The sequence below is a fragment of the Phalangium opilio genome, unplaced genomic scaffold (genome assembly GCF_054372755.1).
Source record: "Phalangium opilio isolate 3A_F unplaced genomic scaffold, DU_Popi_V2 ptg000031l_1, whole genome shotgun sequence".
In the NCBI taxonomy this organism is placed as follows: domain Eukaryota; kingdom Metazoa; phylum Arthropoda; class Arachnida; order Opiliones; family Phalangiidae; genus Phalangium; species Phalangium opilio.
In genome coordinates, this window is record NW_028324158.1 from 160,127 (window position 1) to 183,343 (window position 23,217).

The following is a 23,217-nucleotide window of genomic DNA, read 5'->3' on the forward strand; positions in this document are numbered from 1 at the left end:
CTTCGAGCCAAGGAAGCTCAGAAATTAAATGGTCGTCAGGTATTGTGGAAAAACTTTGACTTTTTACGTCACATCTGAGACCTCACAACACCGCTCACGGATGGGCTCGAACCACCAACCTTTCGGTTAACAGCCGACCGCGCTAACCATTGCGCCACGGAAGCCCAAAAATTAAATGGTCGTCGGGTATTGTGGAAACACTTTGACTTTTTACGTCACATCTGAGACCTCACAACACCGCTCACGGATGGGCTCGAACCACCAACCTTTCGGTTAACAGCCGAACGCGCTAACCATTGCGCCACGGAAGCCCTAAGATTAAATGTTCGTCAGGTATTTTTAAAAAACTCTGAATTTTACGTTACATCTAAGACCTCACAACACCGCTCCCGGATGGGCACGAACCACCAACCTTTCGGTTAACAGCCGACAGCGTTAACCATTGCGCAACGGAAGCCCAACGATTAAATGTTCGTCAGGTATTGTGGAAAAACTTTGGATTTTTACGTTACATGTGAGATTTCACAACACCGCTCCCGGATGGGCTCGAACCACCAACCTTTCGGTTAACAGCCGACGGCGTTAACCATTGTGCAACGGAAGCCCAAAGATTAAATGTTCGTCAGGTATTTTTAAAAAACTCTGGATTTTTACGTTACATGTGAGATCTCACAACACCGCTCCCGGATGGGCTCGAACCACCAACCTTTCGGTTAACAGCCGAACGCGCTAACCATTGCGCCACGGAAGCCCAAAGATAAAATGTTCGTCAGGTCTTTTTTAAAAAACTCTGGATTTTTACGTTACATGTCAGATCTCACAACACCGCTCCCGGGTGGGCTCGAACCACCAACCTTTCGGTTAACAGCCGAACGCCCTAACCATTGCGCCACGGAAGCCCAAAGATTAAATGTTCGTCAGGTATTGTGGAAAAACTTTGACTTTTTGCGTCACATCTGAGACTTCACAACACCGCTCCCGGATGGGCTCGAACCACAAACCTTTTGAATAACAGCTGAACGCTCTAACCATTGCGCCACGGAAGACCAAAAATTAAATGTTCGTCAGTTATTTTTAAAAAACTCTGAATTTTACGTTACATCTAAGACCTCACAACACCGCTCCAGGATGGGCTCGAACCACAAACCTTTCGGTTAACAGCCGAACGCGCTAACCATTGCGCCACGGAAGCCCAAAGATTAAATGTTCGTCAGGTATTGTGGAAAAACTTTGACTTTTTACGTCACATCTGAGACTTCACAACACCGCTCCCGGATGGGCTCGAACCACAAACCTTTTGAATAACATCTGAACGCTCTAACCATTGCGCCACGGAAGACCAAAAATTAAATGTTCGTCAGTTATTTTTAAAAAACTCTGAATTTTACGTTACATCTAAGACCTCACAACACAGCTCCCGGATGGGCTCGAACCACCAACCTTTCGGTTAACAGCCGACGGCGCTAACCATTGCGCCACGGAAGACCAAAAATTAAATGTTCGTCAGTTATTTTTAAAAAACTCTGAATTTTACGTTACATCTAAGACCTCACAACACCGCTCCCGGATGGGCTCGAACCACAAACCTTTCGGTTAACAGCCGAACGCGCTAACCATTGCGCCACGGAAGCCCAAAGATTAAATGTTCGTCAGGTATTGTGGAAAAACTTTGACTTTTTACGTCACATCTGAGACTTCACAACACCGCTCCCGGATGGGCTCGAACCACAAACCTTTTGAATAACATCTGAACGCTCTAACCATTGCGCCACGGAAGACCAAAAATTAAATGTTCGTCAGTTATTTTTAAAAAACTCTTTATTTTACGTTACATCTAAGACCTCACAACACAGCTCCCGGATGGGCTCGAACCACCAACCTTTCGGTTAACAGCCGAAGGCGTTAACCATTGCGCAACGGAAGCCCAAAGATTAAATGTTCGTCAGGTATTGTGGAAAAACTTTGGATTTTTAGGTTACATGTGAGATTTCACAACACCGCTCCCGGGTGGGCTCGAACCACCAACCTTTCGGTTAACAGCCGAACGCGCTAACCGTTGCTTCACGGAAGCCCAAAAATTAAATGTTCGTCAGGTATTGTGGAAAAACTTTGACTTTTTACGTCACATCTGAGACCTCACAACACCGCTCACGGATGGGCTCGAACCACCAACCTTTCGGTTAACAGCCGACGGCGTTAACCATTGTGCAACGGAAGCCCAAAGATAAAATGTTCGTCAGGTCTTTTTTAAAAAACTCTGGATTTTTACGTTACATGTCAGATCTCACAACACCGCTCCCGGGTGGGCTCGAACCACCAACCTTTCGGTTAACAGCCGAACGCCCTAACCATTGCGCCACGGAAGCCCAAAGATTAAATGTTCGTCAGGTATTGTGGAAAAACTTTGACTTTTTGCGTCACATCTGAGACTTCACAACACCGCTCCCGGATGGGCTCGAACCACAAACCTTTTGAATAACAGCTGAACGCTCTAACCATTGCGCCACGGAAGACCAAAAATTAAATGTTCGTCAGTTATTTTTAAAAAACTCTGAATTTTACGTTACATCTAAGACCTCACAACACCGCTCCAGGATGGGCTCGAACCACAAACCTTTCGGTTAACAGCCGAACGCGCTAACCATTGCGCCACGGAAGCCCAAAGATTAAATGTTCGTCAGGTATTGTGGAAAAACTTTGACTTTTTACGTCACATCTGAGACTTCACAACACCGCTCCCGGATGGGCTCGAACCACAAACCTTTTGAATAACATCTGAACGCTCTAACCATTGCGCCACGGAAGACCAAAAATTAAATGTTCGTCAGTTATTTTTAAAAAACTCTGAATTTTACGTTACATCTAAGACCTCACAACACAGCTCCCGGATGGGCTCGAACCACCAACCTTTCGGTTAACAGCCGACGGCGCTAACCATTGCGCCACGGAAGACCAAAAATTAAATGTTCGTCAGTTATTTTTAAAAAACTCTGAATTTTACGTTACATCTAAGACCTCACAACACCGCTCCCGGATGGGCTCGAACCACAAACCTTTCGGTTAACAGCCGAACGCGCTAACCATTGCGCCACGGAAGCCCAAAGATTAAATGTTCGTCAGGTATTGTGGAAAAACTTTGACTTTTTACGTCACATCTGAGACTTCACAACACCGCTCCCGGATGGGCTCGAACCACAAACCTTTTGAATAACATCTGAACGCTCTAACCATTGCGCCACGGAAGACCAAAAATTAAATGTTCGTCAGTTATTTTTAAAAAACTCTTTATTTTACGTTACATCTAAGACCTCACAACACAGCTCCCGGATGGGCTCGAACCACCAACCTTTCGGTTAACAGCCGACGGCGTTAACCATTGCGCAACGGAAGCCCAAAGATTAAATGTTCGTCAGGTATTGTGGAAAAACTTTGGATTTTTAGGTTACATGTGAGATTTCACAACACCGCTCCCGGGTGGGCTCGAACCACCAACCTTTCGGTTAACAGCCGAACGCGCTAACCGTTGCTTCACGGAAGCCCAAAAATTAAATGTTCGTCAGGTATTGTGGAAAAACTTTGACTTTTTACGTCACATCTGAGACCTCACAACACCGCTCACGGATGGGCTCGAACCACCAACCTTTCGGTTAACAGCCGAACGCGCTAACCATTGCGCCACGGAAGCTCAGAAATGAAATGGTCGTCAGGTATTGTGGAAAAACTTTGACTTTTTGAGTCACATCTGAGACCTCACAACACCGCTCCCGGATGGGCTCGAACCACCAACCTTTCGGTTAACAGCCGAACGCGCTAACCATTGCGCCACGGAAGCTCAGAAATTAAATGGTCGTCAGGTATGTGGAAAAACTTTGACTTTTTACGTCACATCCGAGACTTCAAAACACCGCTCCCGGATGGGCTCGAACCACAAACCTTTTGAATAACAGCTGAACGCGCTAACCTTTGCGCCACGGAAGCCCAAAAATTAAATGTTCGTCAGTTATTTTTAAAAAACTCTGAATTTTACGTTACATCTAAGACCTCACAACACAGCTCCCGGATGGGCTCGAACCACCAACCTTTCGGTTAACAGCCTACGGCGTTAACCATTGCGCAACGGAAGCCCAAAGATTAAATGTTCGTCAGGTATTGTGGAAAAACTTTGGATTTTTACGTTACCTGTGAGATTTCACAACACCGCTACCGGGTGGGCTCGAACCACCAACCTTTCGGTTAACAGCCGACGGCGTTAACCATTGCGCAACGGAAGCCCAAAGATTAAATGTTCGTCAGGTATTGTGGAAAAACTTTGGATTTTTACGTTACCTGTGTAATTTCACAACACCGCTCCCGGGTGGGCTCGAACCACCAACCTTTTGGTTAACATCCGAACGCGCTAGACTTCGAGCCAAGGAAGCTCAGAAATTAAATGGTCGTCAGGTATTGTGGAAAAACTTTGACTTTTTACGTCACATCTGAGACCTCACAACACCGCTCACGGATGGGCTCGAACCACCAACCTTTCGGTTAACAGCCGACCGCGCTAACCATTGCGCCACGGAAGCCCAAAAATTAAATGGTCGTCGGGTATTGTGGAAACACTTTGGCTTTTTACATTACATGTGAGAGCTCACAACAACGCTCCCGGGTGGGCTCGAACCACCAACCTTTCGGTTAACAGCCGACGGCGTTAACCATTGTGCAACGGAAGCCCAAAGATTAAATGTTCGTCAGGTACTTTTAAAAAACTCTGGATTTTTACGTTACATGTGAGATCTCACAACACCGCTCCCGGATGGGCTCGAACCACCAACCTTTCGGTTAACAGCCGACGGCGTTAACCATTGTGCAACGGAAGCCCAAAGATAAAATGTTCGTCAGGTCTTTTTTAAAAAACTCTCGATTTTTACGTTACATGTGAGATCTCACAACACCGCTCCCGGGTGGGCTCGAACCACCAACCTTTCGGTTAACAGCCGAACGCCCTAACCATTGCGCCACGGAAGCCCAAAGATTAAATGTTCGTCAGGTATTGTGGAAAAACTTTGACTTTTTGCGTCACATCTGAGACTTCACAACACCGCTCCCGGATGGGCTCGAATCACAAACCTTTTGAATAACAGCTGAACGCTCTAACCATTGCGCCACGGAAGACCAAAAATTAAATGTTCGTCAGTTATTTTTAAAAAACTCTGAATTTTACGTTACATCTAAGACCTCACAACACCGCTCCAGGATGGGCTCGAACCACAAACCTTTCGGTTAACAGCCGAACGCGCTAACCATTGCGCCACGGAAGCCCAAAGATTAAACGTTCGTCAGGTATTGTGGAAAAACTTTGGATTTTTACGTTACCTGTGAGATTTCACAACACCGCTCCCGGGTGGGCTCGAACCACCAACCTTTTGGTTAACATCCGAACGCGCTAGACTTCGAGCCAAGGAAGCTCAGAAATTAAATGGTCGTCAGGTATTGTGGAAAAACTTTGACTTTTTACGTCACATCTGAGACCTCACAACACCGCTCACGGATGGGCTCGAACCACCAACCTTTCGGTTAACAGCCGACCGCGCTAACCATTGCGCCACGGAAGCCCAAAAATTAAATGGTCGTCGGGTATTGTGGAAACACTTTGGCTTTTTACATTACATGTGAGAGCTCACAACAACGCTCCCGGGTGGGCTCGAACCACCAACCTTTCGGTTAACAGCCGAACGCGCTAACCATTGCGCCACGGAAGCCCTAAGATTAAATGTTCGTCAGGTATTTTTAAAAAACTCTGAATTATACGTTACATCTAAGACCTCACAACACCGCTCCCGGATGGGCTCGAACCACCAACCTTTCGGTTAACAGCCGACAGCGTTAACCATTGCGCAACGGAAGCCCAACGATTAAATGTTCGTCAGGTATTGTGGAAAAACTTTGGATTTTTACGTTACATGTGAGATTTCACAACACCGCTCCCCGGTGGGCTCGAACCACCAACCTTTCGGTTAACAGCCGAACGCGCTAACCATTGCGCCACGGAAGCTCAGAAATGAAATGGTCGTCAGGTATTGTGGAAAAACTTTGACTTTTTACGTCACATCTGAGACCTCACAACACCGCTCCCGGATGGGCTCGAACCACCAACCTTTCGGTTAACAGCCGACGGCGTTAACCATTGTGCAACGGAAGCCCAAAGATTAAATGTTCGTCAGGTATTTTTAAAAAACTCTGGATTTTTACGTTACATGTGAGATCTCACAACACCGCTCCCGGATGGGCTCGAACCACCAACCTTTCGGTTAACAGCCGACGGCGTTAACCATTGTGCAACGGAAGCCCAAAGATAAAATGTTCGTCAGGTCTTTTTTAAAAAACTCTGGATTTTTACGTTACATGTGAGATCTCACAACACCGCTCCCGGGTGGGCTCGAACCACCAACCTTTCGGTTAACAGCCGAACGCCCTAACCATTGCGCCACGGAAGCCCAAAGATTAAATGTTCGTCAGGTATGGTGGAAAAACTTTGACTTTTTGCGTCACATCTGAGACTTCACAACACCGCTCCCGGATGGGCTCGAACCACAAACCTTTTGAATAACAGCTGAACGCTCTAACCATTGCGCCACGGAAGACCAAAAATTAAATGTTCGTCAGTTATTTTTAAAAAACTCTGAATTTTACGTTACATCTAAGACCTCACAACACCGCTCCAGGATGGGCTCGAACCACAAACCTTTCGGTTAACAGCCGAACGCGCTAACCATTGCGCCACGGAAGCCCAAAGATTAAACGTTCGTCAGGTATTGTGGAAAAACTTTGACTTTTTACGTCACATCTGAGACTTCACAACACCGCTCCCGGATGGGCTCGAACCACAAACCTTTTGAATAACATCTGAACGCTCTAACCATTGCGCCACGGAAGACCAAAAATTAAATGTTCGTCAGTTATTTTTAAAAAACTCTTTATTTTACGTTACATCTAAGACCTCACAACACAGCTCCCGGATGGGCTCGAACCACCAACCTTTCGGTTAACAGCCGACGGCGTTAACCATTGCGCAACGGAAGCCCAAAGATTAAATGTTCATCAGGTATTGTGGAAAAACTTTGGATTTTTACGATACCTGTGAGATTTCACAACTCCGCTCCCGGGTGGGCTCGAACCACCAACCTATTAGTTAACAGCCGAACGCGCTAACCATTGAGCCACGGAAGCCCAAAAATTAAATGTTCGTCAGGTATTGTGGAAAAGCTTTGACTTTTTACGTCAAATCTGAGATTTCACAACACCGCTCCCGGGTGGGCTCGAACCACCAACCTTTCGGTTAACAGCCGAACGCGCTAACCAATGCGCCACGGAAGCCCAAAAATAAAATGTTCGTCAGGTATTGTGGAAAAACTTTGACTTTTTACGTCACATCTGAGACCTCACAACACCGCTGACGGATGGGCTCGAACCACCAACCTTTCGGTTATCAGCCGAACGCGCTAACCATTGCGCCGCGGAAGCCCAAAAACTAAATGGTCGTCGGGTATTGTGGAAACACTTTGGCTTTTTACGTTACATGTGAGAGCTCACAACACCGCTCCCGGGTGGGCTCGAACCATCAACCTTTCGGTTAACTGCCGAACGCGCTAACCGTTGCGCCACAGAAGCCCAAAGATTAAATGTTCGTCAGGTATTTTTAAAAAACTCTGAATTTTACGTTACATCTAAGACCTCACAACACAGCTCCCGGATGGGCTCGAACCACCAACCATTCGGTTAACAGCCGACGGCGTTAACCATTGCGCCACGGAAGACCAAAAATTAAATGTTCGTCAGTTATTTTTAAAAAACTCTGAATTTTACGTTACATCTAAGACCTCACAACACCGCTCCCGGATGGGCTCGAACCACAAACCTTTCGGTTAACAGCCGAACGCGCTAACCATTGCGCCACGGAAGCCCAAAGATTAAATGTTCGTCAGGTATGGTGGAAAAACTTTGACTTTTTACGTCACATCTGAGACTTCACAACACCGCTCCCGGATGGGTTCGAACCACAAACCTTTTGAATAACATCTGAACGCTCTAACCATTGCGCCACGGAAGACCAAAAATTAAATGTTCGTCAGTTATTTTTAAAAAAACTCTGAATTTTACGTTACATCTAAGACCTCACAACACAGCTCCCGGATGGGCTCGAACCACCAACCTTTCGGTTAACAGCCGACGGCGTTAACCATTGCGCAACGGAAGCCCAAAGATTAAATGTTCGTCAGGTATTGTGGAAAAACTTTGGATTTTTAGGTTACATGTGAGATTTCACAACACCGCTCCCGGGTGGGCTCGAACCACCAACCTTTCGGTTAACAGCCGAACGCGCTAACCGTTGCTTCACGGAAGCCCAAAAATTAAATGTTCGTCAGGTATTGTGGAAAAACTTTGACTTTTTACGTCACATCTGAGACCTCACAACACCGCTCACGGATGGGCTGGAACCACCAACCTTTCGGTTAACAGCCGAACGCGCTAACCATTGCGCCACGGAAGCTCAGAAATGAAATGGTCGTCAGGTATTGTGGAAAAACTTTGACTTTTTACGTCACATCTGAGACCTCACAACACCGCTCCCGGATGGGCTCGAACCACCAACCTTTCGGTTAACAGCCGAACGCGCTAACCATTGCGCCACGGAAGCTCAGAAATTAAATGGTCGTCAGGTATGTGGAAAAACTTTGACTTTTTACGTCACATCTGAGACCTCACAACACCGCTTCCGGATGGTCTCGAACCACCAACCTTTTGAATAACAGCTGAACGCTCTAACCATTGCGCCACGGAAGCCCAAAAATTAAATGTTCGTCAGTTATTTTTAAAAAACTCTGAATTTTACGTTACATCTAAGACCTCACAACACAGCTCCCGGATGGGCTCGAACCACCAACCTTTCGGTTAACAGCCGACGGCGTTAACCATTGCGCAACGGAAGCCCAAAAATTAAATGTTCGTCAGGTATTGTGGAAAAGCTTTGACTTTTTACGTCACATCTGAGATTTCACAACACCGCTCCCGGGTGGGCTCGAACCACCAACCTTTCGGTTAACAGCCGAACGCGCTAACCAATGCGCCACGGAAGCCCAAAAATTAAATGTTCGTCAGGTATTGTGGAAAAACTTTGACTTTTTACGTCAACATCTGAGACCTCACAACACCGCTCACGGATGGGCTCGAACCACCAACCTTTCGGTTATCAGCCGAACGCGCTAACCATTGCGCCACGGAAGCCCAAAAGCTAAATGGTCGTCGGGTATTGTGGAAACACTTTGGCTTTTTACGTTACATGTGAGAGCTCACAACACCGCTCCCGGGTGGGCTCGAACCATCAACCTTTCGGTTAACTGCCGAACGCGCTAACCGTTGCTCCACAGAAGCCCAAAGATTAAATGTTCGTCAGGTATTTTTAAAAAACTCTGAATTTTACGTTACATCTAAAACCTCACAACACCGCTCCTGGATGGGCTCGAACCACCAACCTTTCGGTTAACAGCCGAACGCGCTAACCATTGCGCCACGGAAGCCCAAAAATTAAATGTTCGTCAGTTATTTTTAAAAAACTCTGAATTTTACGTTACATCTAAGACCTCACAACACCGCTCCCGGATGGGCTCGAACCACCAACCTTTCGGTTAACAGCCGACGGCGTTAACCATTGCGCAACGGAAGCCCAAAGATTAAATGTTCGTCAGGTATTGTGGAAAAACTTTGAAATTTTACGTCACATCTGAGACCTCACAACACCGCTCCCGGATGGTCTCGAACCACCAACCTTTCAGTTAACAGCCGAACGCGCTAACCATTGCGCCACGGAAGCCCAAAGATTAAATGTTCGTCAGGTATTGTGGAAAAACTTTGGCATTTGACATTACGTTTGAGATCTCACAACACCGCTCCCGGGTGGGCTCGAACCACCAACCTTTCGGTTAACAGCCGAACGCGCTAACCATTGCGCCACGGAAGCTCAGAAATGAAATGGTCGTCAGGTATTGTGGAAAAACTTTGACTTTTTACGTCACATCTGAGACCTCACAACACCGCTCCCGGATGGGCTCGAACCACCAACCTTTCGGTTAACATCCGAACGCGCTAACCTTCGAGCCAAGGAAGCTCAGAAATGAAATGGTCGTCAGGTATTGTGGAAAAACTCTGACTTTTTACGTCACATCCGAGACTTCAAAACACCGCTCCCGGATGGGCTCGAACCACAAACCTTTTGAATAACAGCTGAACGCGCTAACCATTGCGCCACGGAAGCCCAAAAATTAAATGTTCGTCAGATATTTTTAAAAAACTCTGAATTTTACGTTACATCTAAGACCTCACAACACAGCTCCCGGATGGGCTCGAACCACCAACCTTTCGGTTAACAGCCGACGGCGTTAACCATTGTGCAACGGAAGCCCAAAGATTAAATGTTCGTCAGGTATTGTGGAAAAACTTTGACTATTTACGTCACATCTGAGACTTCACAACACCGCTCCCGGATGGGCTCGAACCACAAACCTTTTGAATAACAGCTGAACGCTCTAACCTTTGCGCCACGGAAGCCCAAAAATTAAATGTTCGTCAGTTATTTTTAAAAAACTCTGAATTTTACGTTACATCTAAGACCTCACAACACAGCTCCCGGATGGGCTCGAACCACCAACCTTTCGGTTAACAGCCGACGGCGTTAACCATTGCGCAACGGAAGCCCAAAGATTAAATGTTCGTCAGGTATTGTGGAAAAACTTTGGATTTTTACGTTACCTGTGAGATTTCACAACACCGCTACCGGGTGGGCTCGAACCACCAACCTTTTGGTTAACATCCGAACGCGCTAGACTTCGAGCCAAGGAAGCTCAGAAATGAAATGGTCGTCAGGTATTGTGGAAAAACTCTGACTTTTTACGTCACATCCGAGACTTCAAAACACCGCTCCCGGATGGGCTCGAACCACCAACCTTTCAGTTAACAGCCGACGGCGTTAACCATTGCGCAACGGAAGCCCAAAAATTAAATATTCGTCAGGTATTGTGGAAAAGCTTTGACTTTTTACGTCACATCTGAGATTTCACAACACCGCTCCCGGGTGGGCTCGAACCACCAACCTTTCGGTTAACAGCCGAACGCGCTAACCAATGCGCCACGGAAGCCCAAAAATTAAATGTTCGTCAGGTATTGTGGAAAAACTTTGACTTTTTACGTCAACATCTGAGACCTCACAACACCGCTCACGGATGGGCTCGAACCACCAACCTTTCGGTTATCAGCCGAACGCGCTAACCATTGCGCCACGGAAGCCCAAAAGCTAAATGGTCGTCGGGTATTGTGGAAACACTTTGGCTTTTTACGTTACATGTGAGAGCTCACAACACCGCTCCCGGGTGGGCTCGAACCATCAACCTTTCGGTTAACTGCCGAACGCGCTAACCGTTGCGCCACAGAAGCCCAAAGATTAAATGTTCGTCAGGTATTTTTAAAAAACTCTGAATTTTACGTTACATCTAAAACCTCACAACACCGCTCCTGGATGGGCTCGAACCACCAACCTTTCGGTTAACAGCCGAACGCGCTAACCATTGCGCCACGGAAGCTCAAAAAATAAATGGTCGTCAGGTATTGTGGAAAAACTTTGACTTTTTACGTCACATCTGAGACCTCAAAACACCGCTCCCGGATGGTCTCGAACCACCAACCTTTCAGTTAACAGCCGAACGCGCTAACCATTGCGCCACGGAAGCCCAAAGATTAAATGTTCGTCAGGTATTGTGGAAAAACTTTGGCATTTGACATTACGTTTGAGATCTCACAACACCGCTCCCGGGTGGGCTCGAACCACCAACCTTTCGGTTAACAGCCGAACGCGCTAACCATTGCGCCACGGAAGCTCAGAAATGAAATGGTCGTCAGGTATTGTGGAAAAACTTTGACTTTTTACGTCACATCTGAGACCTCACAACACCGCTCCCGGATGGGCTCGAACCACCAACCTTTCGGTTAACATCCGAACGCGCTAACCTTCGAGCCAAGGAAGCTCAGAAATGAAATGGTCGTCAGGTATTGTGGAAAAACTCTGACTTTTTACGTCACATCCGAGACTTCAAAACACCGCTCCCGGATGGGCTCGAACCACAAACCTTTTGAATAACAGCTGAACGCGCTAACCATTGCGCCACGGAAGCCCAAAAATTGAATGTTCGTCAGATATTTTTAAAAAACTCTGAATTTTACGTTACATCTAAGACCTCACAACACAGCTCCCGGATGGGCTCGAACCACCAACCTTTCGGTTAACATCCGAACGCGCTAGACTTCGAGCCAAGGAAGCTCAGAAATGAAATGGTCGTCAGGTATTGTGGAAAAACTCTGACTTTTTACGTCACATCCGAGACTTCAAAACACCGCTCCCGGATGGGCTCGAACCAAAAACCTTTCAGTTAACAGCCGACGGCGTTAACCATTGCGCAACGGAAGCCCAAAGATTAAATGTTCGTCAGGTATTGTGGAAAAACTTTGGATTTTTACGTTACATGTGAGATCTCACAACACCGCTCCCGGGTGGGCTCGAACCGCCAACCTTTCGGTTAACAGCCGAACGCGCTAACCATTGCGCCACGGAAGCCCAAAGATTAAATGTTCGTCAGGTATTGTGGAAAAACTTTGACTTTTTACGTCACATCTGAGACCTCACAACACCGCTCACGGATGGGCTCGAACCACCAACCTTTCGGTTAACAGCCGAACGCGCTAACCATTGCGCCACGGAAGCTCAGAAATGAAATGGTCGTCAGGTATTGTGGAAAAACTTTGACTTTTTACGTCACATCTGAGACCTCACAACACCGCTCCCGGATGGGCTCGAACCACCAACCTTTCGGTTAACATCCGAACGCGCTAACCTTCGAGCCAAGGAAGCTCAGAAATGAAATGGTCGTCAGGTATTGTGGAAAAACTCTGACTTTTTACGTCACATCCGAGACTTCAAAACACCGCTCCCGGATGGGCTCGAACCACAAACCTTTTGAATAACAGCTGAACGCGCTAACCATTGCGCCACGGAAGCCCAAAAATTAAATGTTCGTCAGATATTTTTAAAAAACTCTGAATTTTACGTTACATCTAAGACCTCACAACACAGCTCCCGGATGGGCTCGAACCACCAACCTTTCAGTTAACAGCCGACGGCGTTAACCATTGCGCAACGGAAGCCCAAAAATTAAATATTCGTCAGGTATTGTGGAAAAGCTTTGACTTTTTACGTCACATCTGAGATTTCACAACACCGCTCCCGGGTGGGCTCGAACCACCAACCTTTCGGTTAACAGCCGTAACGCGCTAACCAATGCGCCACGGAAGCCCAAAAATTAAATGTTCGTCAGGTATTGTGGAAAAACTTTGACTTTTTACGTCAACATCTGAGACCTCACAACACCGCTCACGGATGGGCTCGAACCACCAACCTTTCGGTTATCAGCCGAACGCGCTAACCATTGCGCCACGGAAGCCCAAAAGCTAAATGGTCGTCGGGTATTGTGGAAACACTTTGGCTTTTTACGTTACATGTGAGAGCTCACAACACCGCTCCCGGGTGGGCTCGAACCATCAACCTTTCGGTTAACTGCCGAACGCGCTAACCGTTGCGCCACAGAAGCCCAAAGATTAAATGTTCGTCAGGTATTTTTAAAAAACTCTGAATTTTACGTTACATCTAAAACCTCACAACACCGCTCCTGGATGGGCTCGAACCACCAACCTTTCGGTTAACAGCCGAACGCGCTAACCATTGCGCCACGGAAGCCCAAAAATTAAATGTTCGTCAGTTATTTTTAAAAAACTCTGAATTTTACGTTACATCTAAGACCTCACAACACCGCTCCCGGATGGGCTCGAACCACCAACCTTTCGGTTAACAGCCGACGGCGTTAACCATTGCGCAACGGAAGCCCAAAGATTAAATGTTCGTCAGGTATTGTGGAAAAACTTTGAAATTTTACGTCACATCTGAGACCTCACAACACCGCTCCCGGATGGGCTCGAACCACCAACCTTTCGGTTAACAGCCGAACGCGCTAACCATTGCGCCACGGAAGCTCAAAAATTAAATGGTCGTCAGGTATTGTGGAAAAACTTTGACTTTTTACGTCACATCTGAGACCTCAAAACACCGCTCCCGGATGGTCTCGAACCACCAACCTTTCAGTTAACAGCCGAACGCGCTAACCATTGCGCCACGGAAGCCCAAAGATTAAATGTTCGTCAGGTATTGTGGAAAAACTTTGGCATTTGACATTACGTTTGAGATCTCACAACACCGCTCCCAGGTGGGCTCGAACCACCAACCTTTCGGTTAACAGCCGAACGCGCTAACCATTGCGCCACGGAAGCTCGAAAATTAAACGGTCGTCAGGTATTCTGGAAAAACTTTGGCTTTTTACGTAACATTTGAGACTTCACAACACGGCAGCCGGGTGGGCTCGAACCACCAACCTTTTGGTTAACATCCGAACGCGCTAACCTTCGAGCCAAGGAAGCTCAGAAATGAAATGGTCGTCAGGTATTGTGGAAAAACTGTGACTTTTTACGTCACATCCGAGACTTCAAAACACCGCTCCCGGATGGGCTCGAACCACAAACCTTTTGAATAACAGCTGAACGCGCTAACCATTGCGCCACGGAAGCCCAAAAATTAAATGTTCGTCAGATATTTTTAAAAAACTCTGAATTTTACGTTACATCTAAGACCTCACAACACCGCTCCCGGATGGGCTCGAACCACCAACCTTTCGGTTAACAGCCGACGGCGTTAACCATTGTGCAACGGAAGCCCAAAGATTAAATGTTCGTCAGGTATTGTGGAAAAACTTTGACTATTTACGTCACATCTGAGACTTCACAACACCGCTCCCGGATGGGCTCGAACCACAAACCTTTTGAATAACCACTGAACGCTCTAACCTTTGCGCCACGGAAGCCCAAAAATTAAATGTTCGTCAGTTATTTTTAAAAAACTCTGAATTTTACGTTACATCTAAGACCTCACAACACAGCTCCCGGATGGGCTCGAACCACCAACCTTTCGGTTAACAGCCGACGGCGTTAACCATTGCGCAACGGAAGCCCAAAGATTAAATGTTCGTCAGGTATTGTTAAAAAACTTTGGATTTTTACGTTACCTGTGAGATTTCACAACACCGCTACCGGGTGGGCTCGAACCACCAACCTTTCGGTTAACAGCCGACGGCGTTAACCATTGCGCAACGGAAGCCCAAAGATTAAATGTTCGTCAGGTATTGTGGAAAAACTTTGGATTTTTACGTTACCTGTGAGATTTCACACAACCGCTCCCGGTTGGGATCGAACCACCAACCTTTTGGTTAACATCCGAACGCGCTAGACTTCGAGCCAAGGAAGCTCAGAAATTAAATGGTCGTCAGGTATTGTGGAAAAACTCTGACTTTTTACGTCACATCCGAGACTTCAAAACACCGCTCCCGGATGGGCTCGAACCACCAACCTTTCGGTTAACAGCCGAAGGCGTTAACCATTGCGCAACGGAAGCCCAAAGATTAAATGTTCGTCAGGTATTGTGGAAAAACTTTGGATTTTTACGTTACATGTGAGATCTCACAACACCGCTCCCGGGTGGGCTCGAACCACCAACCTTTCGGTTAACAGCCGACGGCGTTAACCGTTGCGCAACGGAAGCCCAAAGATTAAATGTTCGTCAGGTATTGTGGAAAAACTTTGGATTTTTACGCTACCTGTGAGATTTCACAACACCGCTCCCGGGTGGGCTCGAACCACCAATCTTTTGGTTAACATCCGAACGCGCTAGACTTCGAGCCAAGGAAGCTCAGAAATTAAATGGTCGTCAGGTATTGTGGAAAAACTCTGACTTTTTACGTCACATCCGAGACTTCAAAACACCGCTCCCGGATGGGCTCGAACCACCAACCTTTCGGTTAACAGCCGACGGCGTTAACCATTGCGCAACGGAAGCCCAAAGATTAAATGTTCGTCAGGTATTGTGGAAAAACTTTGGATTTTTACGTTACATGTGAGATCTCAGAACACCGCTCCCGGGTGGGCTCGAACCGCCAACCTTTCGGTTAACAGCCGAACGCGCTAACCATTGCGCCACGGAAGCCCAAAGATTAAATGTTCGTCAGGTATTGTGGAAAAACTTTGGCATTTGACATTACGTTTGAGATCTCACAACACCGCTCCCGGGTGGGCTCGAACCACCAACCTTTCGGTTAACAGCCGAACGCGCTAACCATTGCGCCACGGAAGCTCGAAAATTAAACGGTCGTCAGGTATTCTGGAAAAACTTTGGCTTTTTACGTAACATTTGAGACTTCACAACACGGCAGCCGGGTGGGCTCGAACCACCAACCTTTTGGTTAACATCCGAACGCGCTAACCTTCGAGCCAAGGAAGCTCAGAAATGAAATGGTCGTCAGGTATTGTGGAAAAACTCTGACTTTTTACGTCACATCCGAGACTTCAAAACACCGCTCCCGGATGGGCTCGAACCACAAACCTTTTGAATAACAGTTGAACGCGCTAACCATTGCGCCACGGAAGCCCAAAAATTAAATGTTCGTCAGATATTTTTAAAAAACTCTGAATTTTACGTTACATCTAAGACCTCACAACACCGCTCCCGGATGGGCTCGAACCACCAACCTTTCGGTTAACAGCCGACGGCGTTAACCATTGTGCAACGGAAGCCCAAAGATTAAATGTTCGTCAGGTATTGTGGAAAAACTTTGACTATTTACGTCTCATCTGAGACTTCACAACACCGCTCCCGGATGGGCTCGAACCACAAACCTTTCGGTTAACAGCCGACGGCGTTAACCATTGCGCAACGGAAGCCCAAAGATTAAATGTTCGTCAGGTATGGTGGAAAAACTTTGGATTTTTACGTTACATGTGAGATCTCACAACACCGCTCCCGGGTGGGCTCGAACCACCAACCTTTCGGTTAACAGCCGACGGCGTTAACCGTTGCGCAACGGAAGCCCAAAGATTAAATGTTCGTCAGGTATTGTGGAAAAACTTTGGATTTTTACGTTACCTGTGAGATTTCACAACACCGCTCCCGGGTGGGCTCGAACCACCAACCTTTTGGTTAACATCCGAACGCGCTAGACTTCGAGCCAAGGAAGCTCAGAAATTAAATGGTCGTCAGGTATTGTGGAAAAACTCTGACTTTTTACGTCACATCCGAGACTTCAAAACACCGCTCCCGGATGGGCTCGAACCACCAACCTTTCTGTTAACAGCCGACGGCGTTAACCATTGCGCAACGGAAGCCCAAAGATTAAATGTTCGTCAGGTATTGTGGAAAAACTTTGGATTTTTACGTTACATGTGAGATCTCACAACACCGCTCCCGGGTGGGCTCGAACCACCAACCTTTCGGTTAACAGCCGACGGCGTTAACCGTTGCGCAACGGAAGCCCAAAGATTAAATGTTCGTCAGGTATTGTGGAAAAACTTTGGATTTTTACGTTACCTGTGAGATTTCACAACACCGCTCCCGGGTGGGCTCGAACCACCAACCTTTTGGTTAACATCCGAACGCGCTAGACTTCGAGCCAAGGAAGCTCAGAAATTAAATGGTCGTCAGGTATTGTGGAAAAACTCTGACTTTTTACGTCACATCCGAGACTTCAAAACACCGCTCCCGGATGGGCTCGAACCACCAACCTTTCGGTTAACAGCCGACGGCGTTAACCATTGCGCAACGGAAGCCCAAAGATTAAATGTTCGTCAGGTATTGTGGAAAAACTTTGGATTTTTACGTTACATGTGAGATCTCAGAACACCGCTCCCGGGTGGGCTCGAACCGCCAACCTTTCGGTTAACAGCCGAACGCGCTAACCATTGCGCCACGGAAGCCCAAAGATTAAATGTTCGTCAGGTATTGTGGAAAAACTTTGGCATTTGACATTACGTTTGAGATCTCACAACACCGCTCCCGGGTGGGCTCGAACCACCAACCTTTCGGTTAACAGCCGAACGCGCTAACCATTGCGCCACGGAAGCTCGAAAATTAAACGGTCGTCAGGTATTCTGGAAAAACTTTGGCTTTTTACGTAACATTTGAGACTTCACAACACGGCAGCCGGGTGGGCTCGAACCACCAACCTTTTGGTTAACATCCGAACGCGCTAACCTTCGAGCCAAGGAAGCTCAGAAATGAAATGGTCGTCAGGTATTGTGGAAAAACTCTGACTTTTTACGTCACATCCGAGACTTCAAAACACCGCTCCCGGATGGGCTCGAACCACAAACCTTTTGAATAACAGTTGAACGCGCTAACCATTGCGCCACGGAAGCCCAAAAATTAAATGTTCGTCAGATATTTTTAAAAAACTCTGAATTTTACGTTACATCTAAGACCTCACAACACCGCTCCCGGATGGGCTCGAACCACCAACCTTTCGGTTAACAGCCGACGGCGTTAACCATTGTGCAACGGAAGCCCAAAGATTAAATGTTCGTCAGGTATTGTGGAAAAACTTTGACTATTTACGTCTCATCTGAGACTTCACAACACCGCTCCCGGATGGGCTCGAACCACAAACCTTTCGGTTAACAGCCGACGGCGTTAACCATTGCGCAACGGAAGCCCAAAGATTAAATGTTCGTCAGGTATTGTGGAAAAACTTTGGATTTTTACGTTACATGTGAGATCTCACAACACCGCTCCCGGGTGGGCTCGAACCACCAACCTTTCGGTTAACAGCCGACGGCGTTAACCGTTGCGCAACGGAAGCCCAAAGATTAAATGTTCGTCAGGTATTGTGGAAAAACTTTGGATTTTTACGTTACCTGTGAGATTTCACAACACCGCTCCCGGGTGGGCTCGAACCACCAACCTTTTGGTTAACATCCGAACGCGCTAGACTTCGAGCCAAGGAAGCTCAGAAATTAAATGGTCGTCAGGTATTGTGGAAAAACTCTGACTTTTTACGTCACATCCGAGACTTCAAAACACCGCTCCCGGATGGGCTCGAACCACCAACCTTTCGGTTAACAGCCGAACGCGCTAACCTTCGAGCCAAGGAAGCTCAGAAATGAAATGGTCGTCAGGTATTGTGGAAAAACTCTGACTTTTTACGTCACATCCGAGACTTCAAAACACCGCTCCCGGATGGGCTCGAACCACAAACCTTTTGAATAACAGTTGAACGCGCTAACCATTGCGCCACGGAAGCCCAAAAATTAAATGTTCGTCAGATATTTTTAAAAAACTCTGAATTTTACGTTACATCTAAGACCTCACAACACCGCTCCCGGATGGGCTCGAACCACCAACCTTTCGGTTAACAGCCGACGGCGTTAACCATTGTGCAACGGAAGCCCAAAGATTAAATGTTCGTCAGGTATTGTGGAAAAACTTTGACTATTTACGTCTCATCTGAGACTTCACAACACCGCTCCCGGATGGGCTCGAACCACAAACCTTTCGGTTAACAGCCGACGGCGTTAACCATTGCGCAACGGAAGCCCAAAGATTAAATGTTCGTCAGGTATTGTGGAAAAACTTTGGATTTTTACGTTACATGTGAGATCTCACAACACCGCTCCCGGGTGGGCTCGAACCACCAACCTTTCGGTTAACAGCCGACGGCGTTAACCGTTGCGCAACGGAAGCCCAAAGATTAAATGTTCGTCAGGTATTGTGGAAAAACTTTGGATTTTTACGTTACCTGTGAGATTTCACAACACCGCTCCCGGGTGGGCTCGAACCACCAACCTTTTGGTTAACATCCGAACGCGCTAGACTTCGAGCCAAGGAAGCTCAGAAATTAAATGGTCGTCAGGTATTGTGGAAAAACTCTGACTTTTTACGTCACATCCGAGACTTCAAAACACCGCTCCCGGATGGGCTCGAACCACCAACCTTTCGGTTAACAGCCGACGGCGTTAACCATTGCGCAACGGAAGCCCAAAGATTAAATGTTCGTCAGGCATTGTGGAAAAACTTTGGATTTTTACGTTACATGTGAGATCTCACAACACCGCTCCCGGGTGGGCTCGAACCACCAACCTTTCGGTTAACAGCCGACGGCGTTAACCGTTGCGCAACGGAAGCCCAAAGATTAAATGTTCGTCAGGTATTGTGGAAAAACTTTGGATTTTTACGTTACCTGTGAGATTTCACAACACCGCTCCCGGGTGGGCTCGAACCACCAACCTTTTGGTTAACATCCGAACGCGCTAGACTTCGAGCCAAGGAAGCTCAGAAATTAAATGGTCGTCAGGTATTGTGGAAAAACTCTGACTTTTTACGTCACATCCGAGACTTCAAAACACCGCTCCCGGATGGGCTCGAACCACCAACCTTTCGGTTAACAGCCGACGGCGTTAACCATTGCGCAACGGAAGCCCAAAGATTAAATGTTCGTCAGGTATTGTGGAAAAACTTTGGATTTTTACGTTACATGTGAGATCTCAGAACACCGCTCCCGGGTGGGCTCGAACCGCCAACCTTTCGGTTAACAGCCGAACGCGCTAACCATTGCGCCACGGAAGCCCAAAGATTAAATGGTCGTCAGGTATTGTGGAAAAACTTTGACTTTTTACGTCACATCTGAGACTTCACAACACCGCTCCCGAATGGGCTCGAACCACAAACCTTTTGAATAACAGCTGAACGCTCTAACCATTGCGCCACGGAAGACCAAAAATTAAATGTTCGTCAGTTATTTTTAAAAAACTCAGAATTTTACGTTGCATCTAAGACCTCACAACACCGCTCCCGGATGGGCTCGAACCACCAACCTTTCGGTTAACAGCCGACGGCGTTAACCATTGTGCAACGGAAGCCCAAAGATTAAATGTTCGTCAGGTATTGTGGAAAAACTTTGACTATTTACGTCACATCTGAGACTTCACAACACCGCTCCCGGATGGGCTCGAACCACAAACCTTTTGAATAACAGCTGAACGCTCTAACCTTTGCGCCACGGAAGCCCAAAAATTAAATGTTCGTCAGTTATTTTTAAAAAACTCTGAATTTTACGTTACATCTAAGACCTCACAACACAGCTCCCGGATGGGCTCGAACCACCAACCTTTCGGTTAACAGCCGACGGCGTTAACCATTGCGCAACGGAAGCCCAAAGATTAAATGTTCGTCAGGTATTGTGGAAAAACTTTGGATTTTTACGATACCTGTGAGATTTCACAACACCGCTCCCGGATGGGCTCGAACCACAAACCTTTCGGTTAACAGCCGACGGCGTTAACCATTGCGCAACGGAAGCCCAAAGATTAAATGTTCGTCAGGTATTGTGGAAAAACTTTGGATTTTTACGTTACATGTGAGATCTCACAACACCGCTCCCGGGTGGGCTCGAACCACCAACCTTTCGGTTAACAGCCGACGGCGTTAACCGTTGCGCAACGGAAGCCCAAAGATTAAATGTTCGTCAGGTATTGTGGAAAAACTTTGGATTTTTACGTTACCTGTGAGATTTCACAACACCGCTCCCGGGTGGGCTCGAACCACCAACCTTTTGGTTAACATCCGAACGCGCTAGACTTCGAGCCAAGGAAGCTCAGAAATTAAATGGTCGTCAGGTATTGTGGAAAAACTCTGACTTTTTACGTCACATCCGAGACTTCAAAACACCGCTCCCGGATGGGCTCGAACCACCAACCTTTCGGTTAACAGCCGACGGCGTTAACCATTGCGCAACGGAAGCCCAAAGATTAAATGTTCGTCAGGTATTGTGGAAAAACTTTGGATTTTTACGTTACATGTGAGATCTCACAACACCGCTCCCGGGTGGGCTCGAACCACCAACCTTTCGGTTAACAGCCGACGGCGTTAACCGTTGCGCAACGGAAGCCCAAAGATTAAATGTTCGTCAGGTATTGTGGAAAAACTTTGGATTTTTACGTTACCTGTGAGATTTCACAACACCGCTCCCGGGTGGGCTCGAACCACCAACCTTTTGGTTAACATCCGAACGCGCTAGACTTCGAGCCAAGGAAGCTCAGAAATTAAATGGTCGTCAGGTATTGTGGAAAAACTCTGACTTTTTACGTCACATCCGAGACTTCAAAACACCGCTCCCGGATGGGCTCGAACCACCAACCTTTCGGTTAACAGCCGACGGCGTTAACCATTGCGCAACGGAAGCCCAAAGATTAAATGTTCGTCAGGTATTGTGGAAAAACTTTGGATTTTTACGTTACATGTGAGATCTCAGAACACCGCTCCCGGGTGGGCTCGAACCGCCAACCTTTCGGTTAACAGCCGAACGCGCTAACCATTGCGCCACGGAAGCCCAAAGATTAAATGGTCGTCAGGTATTGTGGAAAAACTTTGACTTTTTACGTCACATCTGAGACTTCACAACACCGCTCCCGAATGGGCTCGAACCACAAACCTTTTGAATAACAGCTGAACGCTCTAACCATTGCGCCACGGAAGACCAAAAATTAAATGTTCGTCAGTTATTTTTAAAAAACTCAGAATTTTACGTTGCATCTAAGACCTCACAACACCGCTCCCGGATGGGCTCGAACCACCAACCTTTCGGTTAACAGCCGACGGCGTTAACCATTGTGCAACGGAAGCCCAAAGATTAAATGTTCGTCAGGTATTGTGGAAAAACTTTGACTATTTACGTCACATCTGAGACTTCACAACACCGCTCCCGGATGGGCTCGAACCACAAACCTTTTGAATAACAGCTGAACGCTCTAACCTTTGCGCCACGGAAGCCCAAAAATTAAATGTTCGTCAGTTATTTTTAAAAAACTCTGAATTTTACGTTACATCTAAGACCTCACAACACAGCTCCCGGATGGGCTCGAACCACCAACCTTTCGGTTAACAGCCGACGGCGTTAACCATTGCGCAACGGAAGCCCAAAGATTAAATGTTCGTCAGGTATTGTGGAAAAACTTTGGATTTTTACGATACCTGTGAGATTTCACAACACCGCTCCCGGATGGGCTCGAACCACAAACCTTTCGGTTAACAGCCGACGGCGTTAACCATTGCGCAACGGAAGCCCAAAGATTAAATGTTCGTCAGGTATTGTGGAAAAACTTTGGATTTTTACGTTACATGTGAGATCTCACAACACCGCTCCCGGGTGGGCTCGAACCACCAACCTTTCGGTTAACAGCCGACGGCGTTAACCGTTGCGCAACGGAAGCCCA

General features: G+C 47.0%; 9 non-coding genes across 9 annotated transcripts; all 9 read right to left on the reverse strand.

The window, feature by feature from the left end:
• Positions 1–5,668: 5,668 nt before the first annotated feature.
• Positions 5,669–5,741, reverse strand: TRNAN-GUU (transfer RNA asparagine (anticodon GUU)). The gene has a single exon. It is a non-coding gene; the product is annotated as a tRNA-Asn (tRNA).
• Positions 5,742–7,430: 1,689 nt separating this feature from the next.
• Positions 7,431–7,497, reverse strand: TRNAI-GAU (transfer RNA isoleucine (anticodon GAU)). The gene has a single exon. It is a non-coding gene; the product is annotated as a tRNA-Ile (tRNA).
• A 1,694-nt stretch (positions 7,498–9,191) lies between these two features.
• Positions 9,192–9,264, reverse strand: TRNAI-GAU (transfer RNA isoleucine (anticodon GAU)). The gene has a single exon. It is a non-coding gene; the product is annotated as a tRNA-Ile (tRNA).
• Positions 9,265–9,924: 660 nt separating this feature from the next.
• On the reverse strand, positions 9,925–9,997 carry TRNAN-GUU (transfer RNA asparagine (anticodon GUU)). The gene has a single exon. It is a non-coding gene; the product is annotated as a tRNA-Asn (tRNA).
• Positions 9,998–11,246: 1,249 nt separating this feature from the next.
• TRNAI-GAU (transfer RNA isoleucine (anticodon GAU)) lies at positions 11,247–11,319 on the reverse strand. Its single transcript has one exon. It is a non-coding gene; the product is annotated as a tRNA-Ile (tRNA).
• A 514-nt stretch (positions 11,320–11,833) lies between these two features.
• TRNAN-GUU (transfer RNA asparagine (anticodon GUU)) lies at positions 11,834–11,906 on the reverse strand. The gene has a single exon. It is a non-coding gene; the product is annotated as a tRNA-Asn (tRNA).
• Positions 11,907–13,450: 1,544 nt separating this feature from the next.
• On the reverse strand, positions 13,451–13,523 carry TRNAI-GAU (transfer RNA isoleucine (anticodon GAU)). The gene has a single exon. It is a non-coding gene; the product is annotated as a tRNA-Ile (tRNA).
• A 2,716-nt stretch (positions 13,524–16,239) lies between these two features.
• Positions 16,240–16,312, reverse strand: TRNAN-GUU (transfer RNA asparagine (anticodon GUU)). Its single transcript has one exon. It is a non-coding gene; the product is annotated as a tRNA-Asn (tRNA).
• A 1,690-nt stretch (positions 16,313–18,002) lies between these two features.
• Positions 18,003–18,075, reverse strand: TRNAN-GUU (transfer RNA asparagine (anticodon GUU)). Its single transcript has one exon. It is a non-coding gene; the product is annotated as a tRNA-Asn (tRNA).
• Between the last annotated feature and the right edge of the window lie 5,142 nt (positions 18,076–23,217).